Consider the following 11,564-nt stretch of genomic DNA (forward strand, 5'->3'; position numbering starts at 1 on the left):
GGCGGTCTGGAAGCAGGTATCTGGGATTTATTTATCTTCTATAATTGAAACTTAGTAGCCTTGTGGAGAGCACAGGGCTGGCCAGGGCAGACAGAAAGCTTGGCTTCCTCCATCACCAGGGCAACCCAAGCCTCCTGCTGCTCCTGCTCCTTGGCCACCTCCATCTAAGTTGGGTTAATTTGCATACTAGCTACTGATTGGCTGGTGGGTGTAGCTGAGTGATGGTTAATTTGCATGTTTCTCTTTTATTAGTGTAGATCCTAGGGGCCCAGTGCACAAATTCATGCAACTTGAAAGGCATTGTGGGTCGTGAGGCTGCAGTACACACAGGGGCAGGTCTCAGCCCATCCTCCACACCACCGCCCAGCCCCTCCCACCACGGCCCCCTGCCCCCTGTCTTCCAGCAGCCCCTCTCCCACTGCCACTGCTCCCATGCGCTGATGGCACCAACCCCACTTGTACCCCCTGAGGGCACATAGTGATTGGGGTCAGTGCCAGCAGCGGGTACAAGAGAGGTGGCGCTGTCAGCAGGTGTGAGCAGCAGCTGCTGCCCCAATGGCCCCTCAGGAGCAGGGGGAGGTGGAGAAGCCGTCAGGGGCAATCAGAACTGGAAGCTGCTGCTCACACATGCTGACGGTTCCAAGCAATCGAGAGTGGTGCCAGGTACCAACAGCAGGTGCGAGCGGGATTGGTGCAAGTGGGAGTGGCAGTGGCAGTGGGTGGGAGTGGCAGCTCTGGCACCAGCAGCAGGTGAGAGCAGGGCCATCTCCAGCAGTGGGTGGGAGAGATGGCTGCCAGCCCCGATCTCCCCTCAGGATCAGGGAGAGGTAAAGAAGCCCTCAAGTGTAGTAGGGGCTGACAGCCACCACTCACATTGCTGACAATGCCAAGCAATCGGGGCCAATGCTTGGCATCAGCAGTAGGTGTGAGCAGTGGCTCCGGCACCGGCCGCAGGTGCAAGTGGGCCGGTACCAGCAGCAGGTGCGAGCGCCGGGTGGGACTGTTTTTGAACAAGAGAAAGAATTTTCAATAACCACTACAGGCTCGCCCTGATGACAGTGACAGGCACCCTGCCTTGGTCTGGTGCCCCCACTCACCTGCTCTACCATTCCGCCATGGCCAACACTTGCTGTGTTATACACACATCCCCTGATGGTCAGTGCACATCATAGCAACCAGTTGTTCGTTTTTTTCTGCCATTCGGTCTATTTGCATATTAGCCTTTTATTAAATAGGATACTAGAGGCCCAGTGTACGAATTCGTGCATTAATGGGGTCCCTCTGCCTGGCCTGCAGGATCAGGTAGAAAAAAGCTCTCCGACATTCCCCGAGGAGTCCTGGATTGCAAGAGGGTGAAGGCCAGGTCAAGGGACCCCACCAGTGCACGATTGAGTCCGAGGAGAGACACAGAAGGTTGGTCGTCTGTGGAGGAACTGCAGGAGGGCTCCAGGCTGTGTCTGGCCCATCTCTCTCAATCCCGATCGATCGGACCCCAGCAGCAAGCTAACCTATCGGTGGAGCGTCTGCCCCCTGCTGGTCAGTGCACATCATAGGGTGCTGTTGAGCAGCCTTAGCATATCATTAGCATACTAATCTTTGATTGCTTGAACAGCCAACAGGTCAACCACACACAGCATATTAGGCTTTTATCATATAGGATTAGAGGTCAGATGCACAAAATTTTTGCATGGGGGAGGGGTGTCCCTCAGCCCGGCCAGTGCCCTCTTGCACTCTGGGACCCCTTGGAGGATTCCTGCCTAAGCTGTCAGTTGGACATCCCTCTTGCAGTCCGGGACCCTTCAGTCTTTACCGCCTGCCTGTTGTGGAGGTGGGAGAGGCTCCTGCCAAGACGCTGCACTTGGCAGCCTTGAGCCCAGCTTCTGGCTGAGCGGTGCTCCCCATGTGGGAGCGCACTGACCACCAGGGGGCAGCTCCCGCATTGAGTGTCTGCCCTCTGGTGGTCAGTGCATATCATAGCAACCGGTCATTCTGCTGTTTAATCAATTTGCATATTAGGATCTCATTACATAGGATAGAATAAACTTGCTTAAGTAGACCTGCTTTCTGATGTAGCTAAATCTTTTCCAGGCCAGTGAAGCACCCCAACTTCTCTTTCAGGTAATTGTCAGCACCACAGCAGTAAATATCAACATGAAGCAGATCATTATTGTAGATCATGCAGGGAGAACAAAGGGTAAAATATGTAACTGCAGCAGTGTTTGTCTATATTCTGTACAGTGAGAAAACCTGAAGTCATTGTCAAGGTCCACCATTTCTTACTTCTTTTCAGTCAGGTCAAGTTTTTAAGCTTTGTAAATCTCTGTTTTCTGGCTAATGAAAAGAAAATTGTATTCCACCAAGTCTCCTATCTACCTATCTACCTACTCCAGGACTTCTGTGAGGATCAAATGAGATGAGGCATGGGAAAACACTTCACAGATATTTGGTTAAAGTGTGAAATGTTTCAACCTGTGTTTGTGTGCTGAAGAAAATGCAAGGGGCTATTTGTTGCTAGGGAGGGGAAGCTGGGCATTGCTACATGATTTCATTACCCAGCAACCACAACAACCATTTCCAGGCTGGGGTGGGCTTTGGGCTGCATTTTGTGCCATGGGGTTTCAGCAGAATCAGCTGAGATTTGGTGAACTGTCACTTCAGGATGGTGGCAGGGCCTGTATCCCTCTTGGGGGAAGCCAAGTATTGCGTGTATTGCTTTCTGGGCTCCAGGTCTGATGTGCCATTTCTTTTTCTTTTTTATTTAAACATATTTTTTATTGATTTCCGAGATGAAGGGAGAGAGAGGGGGAGAGATAGAAACAACAATGTGAGACAATCATTAATCGGCTGCCTCTGGCTTGCCCCCTGTTGGGGATTGAGCCTGCAACCCTGGCATGTACCTTGACTGGGAATTGAACCCAGGACCTCTTGGTCTATGGGACAATGCTCAATCCACTGAACCACCACAGCCAGGCTCTGGGGTGCCATTTTTTTGTGCAGGTCACGGCAGCTCCTGATCGCTGCCCCCTGGTGGTCAGTGCGTGTATTAGTACCAGTCGGAAGGTGGGAAGGACATGTAGTATATTAGCCTTTTATATAGATAGATTCTTTATACATGGCTGATTGTAGGAACACTATGGAATGACTGCAAATATGTTATCATGTGTAAAGTTGAAACCATTGATTATCTATATTTTTCAAATTTTGCACAACAAACACATTTCTTGCTGTTTCACTGCTGCTGTTTTTGATGCAAAAACACATTTCTACTTTGCAGTCTCATCTTTGAGGAGCATATTTTTTAAATGTATTTTATTGATTTTTTACAGAGAGGAAGGGAGAGGGATAGAGAGTTAGAAACATCGATGAGAGAGAAACATTGATCAGCTGCCTCCTGCACACTCCCCACTGGGTATGTGCCCACAACCAAGGTACATGCCCTTGTCCGGAATCGAACCGGGACTCCTGAGAATGAAGGCCGACACTCTATCCACTGAGCCAAACCAGTCAGGGCTTTGAGGAGCATATTAATACTGTGATGTTCATATTTAATTAAAATAAAAAAAAATGAGCCCTGGCCAGTTAACTCAGTGGTTACAGCATCCACCTGCATACCAAATGGCCATGAGTTCGATTCCTGGTCAAGGGCACAAACCTCGGTTACAGGATCCCCAGGCCCAGTATGGACGCGTGCCATGTGTCTCTCTCATGCCAATGTTTCTCTCTAGCTCCCTCCCTCATACTCTCTTTAGAAATCAAAGGGAAAAATACTTCGGTGAGGATTTAAAAAATAAATGAAAAGAAAAATATATGAAACCATCCATTTCCTAGAAGTTGAAAGAGAACGTTTGTTCTATGATGTTGAATTTCTGCATGACTGAGCAATAAACAAACCTGGCCAAGGAACCACTGCCTCCACTCTCAGTGACTAACCAGCCCCGTGGCGTCCCAGGCATAGGGCCAAAAACAACACACAGCTGAAAAGATACATTTGGCTCTATAAGTAGGTAGTCACTTCATTCACTAAGCAAACTGGTGGGCGCCTGCTAGAGCAATCCATGTCTTCAATGGGAGAATAGAAGTTTCCAGGACATTTCCCAAACACCATTGTCTTCATCTCTTAAGTTCATGGAGCAGCTACATATGACAGGGAGGCAATGCCAAACAACAATGCAAATGAAGCCCTGACACAGGGACAGAAAAAAGCTGCTGTTCTGAGGGAGAGGCTGGACATAGGCTCAGGCGATGGGCCTGGCTCTGAGCACACGCTGCTCCTTCTGTCAGCACTCGCCTCCGGAAGTCACAGCTCACGCTGCTGAGCTTTCAGGATTCAGTCACACACTGCGATGTAAGGTGTGGCACAAAACAGGCTCCTAAATACTTGTAAAGGGATGAAGCAAAGCATGAATCTCAGGACCTAAAATGCATGCTCCCCATAAAGGGGACAGTAGTTGTGTCTAGTGTCCTCAGGTTTGCAAAGTGATATGCAGGTGCCTTCACCCCCCCCCACTCCCCAAAGGGAGGGCAGTGCCCCCTCCGAGTGCCTCTGTGGGTATCACCTGTGAAGGCACCAGCTGCTGAGGACAGGTGTCCTGCTCTCCATCCACCATCCAGGTCTCAGGGCGAGACTGACCTACCACTGTTTTCTCCCCATACACTTGTGCAAATAATGAATGAATGAATGAGCAAGTGAGTGAATGAGTGAGCAAATGAATGAATGAGTGAATGAGTGAATGAATGAATGAATGAGTGTGTGAATGAGTGAGTGTATGAATGAATGATGAAAAGATGAGTGATTTCAGTAGAGACTATAAGACATTGAGTCTCTGGCTGTTACAGGAAAAACTTGCAGATGTGATTCAGGATCTTGGGTTCCTATGATAACCTCTGTGTAGCAGCTTAACAACTTTGGAGAGGTCTATTTCACTAAAGAGAATCTTTTCCACGGCAGTAAGTCCTTCGTTAGGCACTCCTGACTGCAGAGCACTGCAGAACATGTGTAATACCATGTGTGAAGGTGAGCACTCTCCAGGGAAGCCAGTCTTTGTCAGCTGCTGCTGTCTGCACAGGCCCAGGACAGAGCTCAGGCGGAATGGGGCACTGGAATGAGTGCCTGTCCCTGCAGGTGGGTCTGGTGCTCAGATCCGTCAGACACATTGTAGTTGCCACTGGCAACACAAGTACAGAGCTTGTGACTTATCAATGTGCAGAGTGATGTCACTGAAGTCTGCTAATGCTGGAATATAAAGTCCTGCCCTGAATGCGTCCCAAACACCACTAGTTTAAGTCTATTTCATGGTCGGTAGTGACACACTGAGGAGACCTCTGCAAAGTGTTTTTTTTTAAATATATTTTTCTTGATTTCAGAGAGGAAGGTAGAGAGAGAGAAACATTGATGAGAGAGAATAAGTGATAGGCTGCCTCCTGAATGCCCCACATTGGGGATCGAGCCCACATCCTGGGCCTGTGTCCTTCACTGGAATCAAACCTGGGACCCTTCAATTGCAGGCTGATGCTCTAGTCCAGTGATAGCGAACCTATGACACGCGAGTCATAAGTGACACGTGGGCTCATTTTTTTGGTTAATTTTTCTTTGTTAAATGGCATTTAAATGTCTAAAATAAATATCAAAAATATAAGTATTTGTTTTACTATGGTTGCAAATATCAAAAAATTTTTATATGTGACACAGCACCAGAGTTAAGTTCGGGTTTTTCAAAATGCTGACATGCCAAGCTCAAAAGGTTCGCCATCACTGCTCTAGTCACTAAGCAATACTGGCTAGTGCCTCTGGAAAGTTTCTAAGCTACTATGCAAAGGTTCAAATAGGAATCCTGGCAAGAACAGTCATTTTTCCTCCATAGAATTTCAAGTATAATCTCAAGCAACAGAATGGAAGGAAAGTGATACAGAAATGCCTCCAGAGGTCTGTCTTTGTTTAAATCACCGCACCTCACGCAGCACCTCTGAGGTGCTCAGAGGCCTGGACATGCTGGGTGACGTCCCTGCTCGGGGACGATGACACTAGAAGTTGTGCACAGCCTTTCTCTGCTGCTTTGTACAGTAAAATAATGATGTGCTGTATAACATGGTTCCCACAATGTAATGATAGTGTTTTTCAGAAGTATTATTCATAGTAGTACATCCAAAATCACTGCGTTTTCCTTTCCTCTACCTTATGAACAACACATTTAGTTTAAAGAGCATTTTCATACAATTGCCTTCCACCAATGTTGTGAGTAAACTGAAGGTCAGTGACTTAGCCGCGCATGAGGGGAACAGTCCAGAGCTCAACTCAGGGCTGCCATGACCAGCCCCTTCCCACCAGGATGCCTCTACCCACAATTCACAGTCTCCCTCTAACTTCACCACAAAGAAACAAAAAAACCCTTAGGAAAAAATGTGCATCTCAAAAAAGCAACGTGAAGAATTTGGTAAAACTAGAAAGTCACCTTCCACTTTTCAAAGAGTGAAAAACTTTGAATGTTACCTCTTCTCTAATTGTCCAAATGCTTTCAATGTGGCCCTAGTGAATTACGAAGAAGCACCTGAGATGGACCACTTATTGACAAGAAACCATGGACGTCTATGCCTGATTATAATGCCGCTGCGCACCCCACTGCAGGCAATGGCCACTAAATCACATCTTGGGGCCAATTGGTTAGAGCTCAGCATCAAATTATATTACAAGCTGTTCATCTCACCCTCCTTTTCTAATTAATTTTCTATAAAAAGAGATGTTTAGCCCTAGCCGATTTGGTTCATTGGATAGAGCTTCGGCCTGCAGACTAAAGAGTCCCAGGCTTGATTCCCGTCAAGGACACAGGTGGGAGTTGCGGGCTCCATCCCCAATAGGGGGCGCATGGGAGGCATCCGATCTATGATTCTCTCTCATCATTGATGTTTCTACCTCTCTCTCGCTCCCCCTTCCTCTCAAAAAGCAAATATATGTCACAGACCTTCAGTTTACTCAGAAAAATCACTGGGAGGCAATTTTATATATATACGCAGACACAGAGAGATGTTCAGAGTCTATTTCCAGCTCTGTGACCAGTGACAGCGTTATCCCCCTCAGCGTTCTATCTGGAGGGAGAGTGAGCAGTTCCTGCAGGAAGTGCAGAGGACTGGCAGCTGTTTTACTCTGTGGCTCCACCAGAGAAAAGACTGAAAGCCCTTGGCACTTGGAGTGAATGGGAACTTCTTACCTCTAGCAGAAGTCACTGCACCCAATACGGCTGTGGCGTTCTCAGAACACGGCCTCCTATTAAAAGTCAATACATTTACGCAGAGTTCTATGTCCAGCACCGACAGTCCTGCAGAGGCAGGAGGGCGGCCAGCTGAACAGGGCACCTGCGGACCAGGGGACGCCGACCCTCCCCCTCCCTGCCCCTTGCGTCAGCGTCTGCAGCCCGGGAAGCTCCCTGAGAGGAAACTGCACCCCGGGCTTTTTATGCAGGAAAGTCTTCATCCTCAAGTGGCCCAGGACTTACCCCTTCACAAGAAAATACAATGACCACTCCCCCAAAAACACAAGTCATCCTCTCGCAACACCACTGAGGTCAGGTTTCTCCAGCCTCCAGCCTCCGCCCCGGGGTCCCTTCTGCCAGTCCCTGACGGTCCCTGAGTCTCGGCCCCATCGGCGTGTCCCACAGGGAGGGCACCCGCTGAAAACGGGGTCTACTCCAAGTGCCTGACCCATTCCCTGCACTGTGCCCACGAGTTAGGGGCCAGCAGCTGAAGTTGGGGGTCAGCTACCGGCCCCACTAACTGCACTGTGGGGAAACAGGGCACCGTGCTAAAGTTGGGGGACATCCCAAGCCTTTTACCACCAGGCAGAGACCCCCGCTTCCCCGCCCTCCCTCGCCCACAACTCACCCACCCACTGCCACGGTGCAGCTAACAGCCTTTCTCCTTCCCCACCTGCACAGCACTGCCTGGGGTGCTCTGACCCCGCCCACCCGGAGGCATGACAACACCCACACCCACCGTGATTGGCCCGTGAGTAGCGCACAGGCCACCATTGGTGGAAGTGCCTCCCCTTCCTCAGCCACTCCTGGTGCCAACTGGGTCCAGAGAGGCCAGGTGCACTCCCTCGCCCCGCGCCCCAAACGGAACAGAGCTGCATGCAGTATGTGCTGGCATGTGTTCACGTGTCCTGAGCTGTCCGCCTGCTGAAACCCACAACTTCCCCAGGCACTGCCACAGCTTCCCGCCCTACATGCTTGTCAGGGCAGAGACCGGTTTCCCCTCAAGTTTAGGACCTAAACTGTTCTGGGGTCGAGATGACTGTTCATGGCCTGTATGTCCGGGCTTTGTGGAGAGGCCTTGGAAAGACCTCATACCTGTACTGAAAACCATGGATGTTGGGTGGGGTGTGGAGGTTGTGGGCCACAAAAGAGAAGAAAGAAAAGAGGAGTGTGGGCGGAGAAGAAATCCATGAGGATGGAGGGACTTGATGAAATGGGCTCCATGGGCAACGTGCGCTCCCATGTCGCTACCCACTTGAAAACTGGATGTGGTATGTATGTATTCAGATGATATTTTCTTGAGTTGTCCACTTGAATAACCTGTATGTTTTTGTTGTTGTTTTTTTGTTTACTTCCATACAAAGATTCCTATTTATTCATATCTGATTTATTCATTTTTTATCTTATTTTAAAACCTGTATGGTTTTATGAACCGGTGTCTCACCAATAATTTCAACAAGAGAGAGAGAGAGAAAGAGAGAGAGAAAGAAGAGAAGAGGAGAGGAGAGGAGAGGAGAGGAGAGGAGAGGAGAGGAGAGGAGAGGAGAGGAGAGGAGAGGAGAGGAGAGGAGAGGAGAGGAGAGGAGAGACGATCTGTGAGTACTGCCTCATTTTGGTTTCAGCTCCCATGCGGCAAAAATGTTTTTGTGCCCTAACTGGTTTGGCTCAGTGGATGGAGAATTGGCCTACGGACTGCGGGGGAGGGTCCCAGGTTCGATTCTGGTCAAGGGCATATACCTTGGTTTCGGGCACATCCCCAGTAGGTGTGCAGGAGGCAGCTGATCGATGTTTCTCTCTTATGGATGTTTCTCTCTATCCCTTCCTCTCTGTAAAAAATAAACTACTTTATAAAATGCTTTTGTTATGTCCTCCAGGAAGGGAGAGAGGGAGAGACGGAGAGAGGGAGGCAGGTGCCGGGATGTCTTGGGCCTGTGGGGTATGGGGGGGGGGGTGGGTGGTGGTGGTGGTGGTGGTGGTGGCGGCTTGCGACTCCTAGGAAGTCTTTCACTTTCGAATGGCCCGGCCCGCCCCTATGTTTGTTCTGGCCATCCTCCGAAAAAGATTTTCCTAGTCCCCCCCATCCCCCGCCCCCGTGTTCGGTGGCGCAGTGCCGTCCCGGAGGGACTTGGGGTTGGGGGCTCTGGTCCCGATCATCCCTCCGGGTGGCTGGACGCCCTTGCCTGCTGGAGATCCGGATCCCTCCCGCTGAGGTTCGCGCCGGTTGTCGGGAGCCACCTGGCGGCAGCTTTTATACCGTTTCTTCCTTGCGGAGCATGTAGGGAGGGAAAGCTGCTGCAGTGCCCGAGGCCAACTTGCAAGGTGCCAGCGGCGCTGTCGGGATCATGCCGGCGGCGTATGTCCATGGTGCCAGGCCTGTTCTCCAGAGATTGGACCTGCAGCAATGCTGAAGGAGCAAGTGGTTGCCGCTGCAGTGGTGGGCCGCTGGGACTGGTAGACCAGCACTCTCTGTTACCCTTCAGCGGGGTCCGACCACCGCCTTTGCTTCTGCGGGTGTAGCCTCAGAGGGTGGCTTGCGCTGCTCCATCGGTGCCTGTCCAGTTCTCCGGAGATTGGACCTGCGGGGCTATTTGAAGGAGTGAGTGGCCGCCAGTGGGGCGGGTTGCCCAGCACTTGCTGTAGCCCCTCCGGGGGGACTGACCAGGGCTGCCACCATGGGCGTAGCCAAAGAGGGTGTCTTGCGCTGGGACACCGTCCTGCCTGAGGCGCCCCCTCCCCACCTCCCGCTTCTATTGATTTTGGTGCAGGTGCCTGACAGCAGGAGGTGCCGGCCCATCCGTTGCCCGTGTGTTCATGTCGGCCCGGCCCGTCAGAGGCGCCTTCCTCTAAATTTTTCAAAGTCCTAATCCAGAGGTGGGAGCGTGCTGCGTTCAGGGATCTACCTGGCTGCACAGGGGGGCGTGTACCCGAGTGTGCCGCAGTCACCGGACTGGACTTTGTGGCCTTTATCCAAGTCCGGAGTTGCGTAGGTGGAGGCCCGCACAGGCGGTGCATGGAGGACGGCGGAGGGCGAAGCGGTCCACACAGGCCCACGGGTGGTCCCCGTAGTCAGATACAGTTCTTTGTCTTTGCGCCAGCGGGCTTTGGACGACGCCATTGCAGGGCCTTCCGTACACATGGTGGTTTTAGGTGCCCCGCGGAATTATTTCAAAGTCCGGATTCCTAAGCTAAGCACATTTGACTGCGCCGTTGCCCGTGGGTGTGAAGTGGTGAGGGCTGGGCATCCCTCACCTCTTGCTGCCGCCTGTCAGAGGCACGCTCTTTACGGGTTTTGGGGGTCAACCAGATAGCCCCATCCCTTTCTTTTTGCCGCACCCCCGCCCTTCTTTGGTGGTGATGGGGTCCCGTGGGGTCTCCAGTGGCCATGACTCCTTCCGGGAGTCTGGCATGATCTGTAGACAGAGGCCCCCGTCACTGCACCATCTATGTTTTCCCTGAAGTTTGCATTTTGTACCACGAGATGACTGTGGACACGCTGTCCTCGGGTGATTGGACGACAGGGGGGTGTCCCAGGGAGCATCTTGGCCAAGACCTGAGGCTTGACTTGCCCCGTCCCGGCCACACGAGCAAAAAGCCATATGCCTCGGGCCTACGCTGGCCGGCTGCGGTACGTCTCGCCAGTCCCGACTGACCGTGCTCTCCCCCTCTGTGTGAGAAGAGAATGAAGGGCTTACATGGTGAGGCTGAAGCGCAGGCTTGTTCCAGACGGTTGTCCCCGCCTCATGTCACTACTTCTCCTGGGGGGTGGGGGGGCGCTTCATTGGCGGCTCCCTGCCCCGCTCTTGCTGATGGATCGATGTGGTGACGTCTCGCTCTCTGGCGCCGGGCCTAAGCCGCACTAGCCAAGAGAAGGACATTCCTTGGTGAATGTCACCGCTCTCGCTCTGCCTGCGGGCCCCTCTCCTCTCCTCCCTGTCTGATGGCGGTGCATGGAAGGGAAGGAGGGGTGCAGAACCCGGCCCGACCTCCATGTTACGCATGTGGTCTCTCTGATGCAGTGGACACCTTCTGCTCACCTTCCCCGGCTTGTGTCTCGGGCACCCCACCCCAAGGCAGGGAGGGGGTGTCCCGTCCTCGTGCCGCATGCGCCTCCCCGTTGGGCATGTGGATGCTGTTTTACCTTGGCCCTCGGTGGTGCCCCTGGAGCGCTCCCTGGCGTCCTGCAGGTGCCCAAGGCAAAGATGGTGGTGTAGTTTCCTTTCCCCGCGAGCCCCTGCTGGGCCGCTGCTGTCTGCGGTGCACTGGAGGGGAGCTCCAGGGGAGTCTGGCCGGATAAGGGGAGGCACGCCTGTCCCCCTCGCA

This window comes from Myotis daubentonii, chromosome 5 (genome assembly GCF_963259705.1).
Source record: "Myotis daubentonii chromosome 5, mMyoDau2.1, whole genome shotgun sequence".
In the NCBI taxonomy this organism is placed as follows: Eukaryota; Metazoa; Chordata; class Mammalia; order Chiroptera; family Vespertilionidae; genus Myotis; species Myotis daubentonii.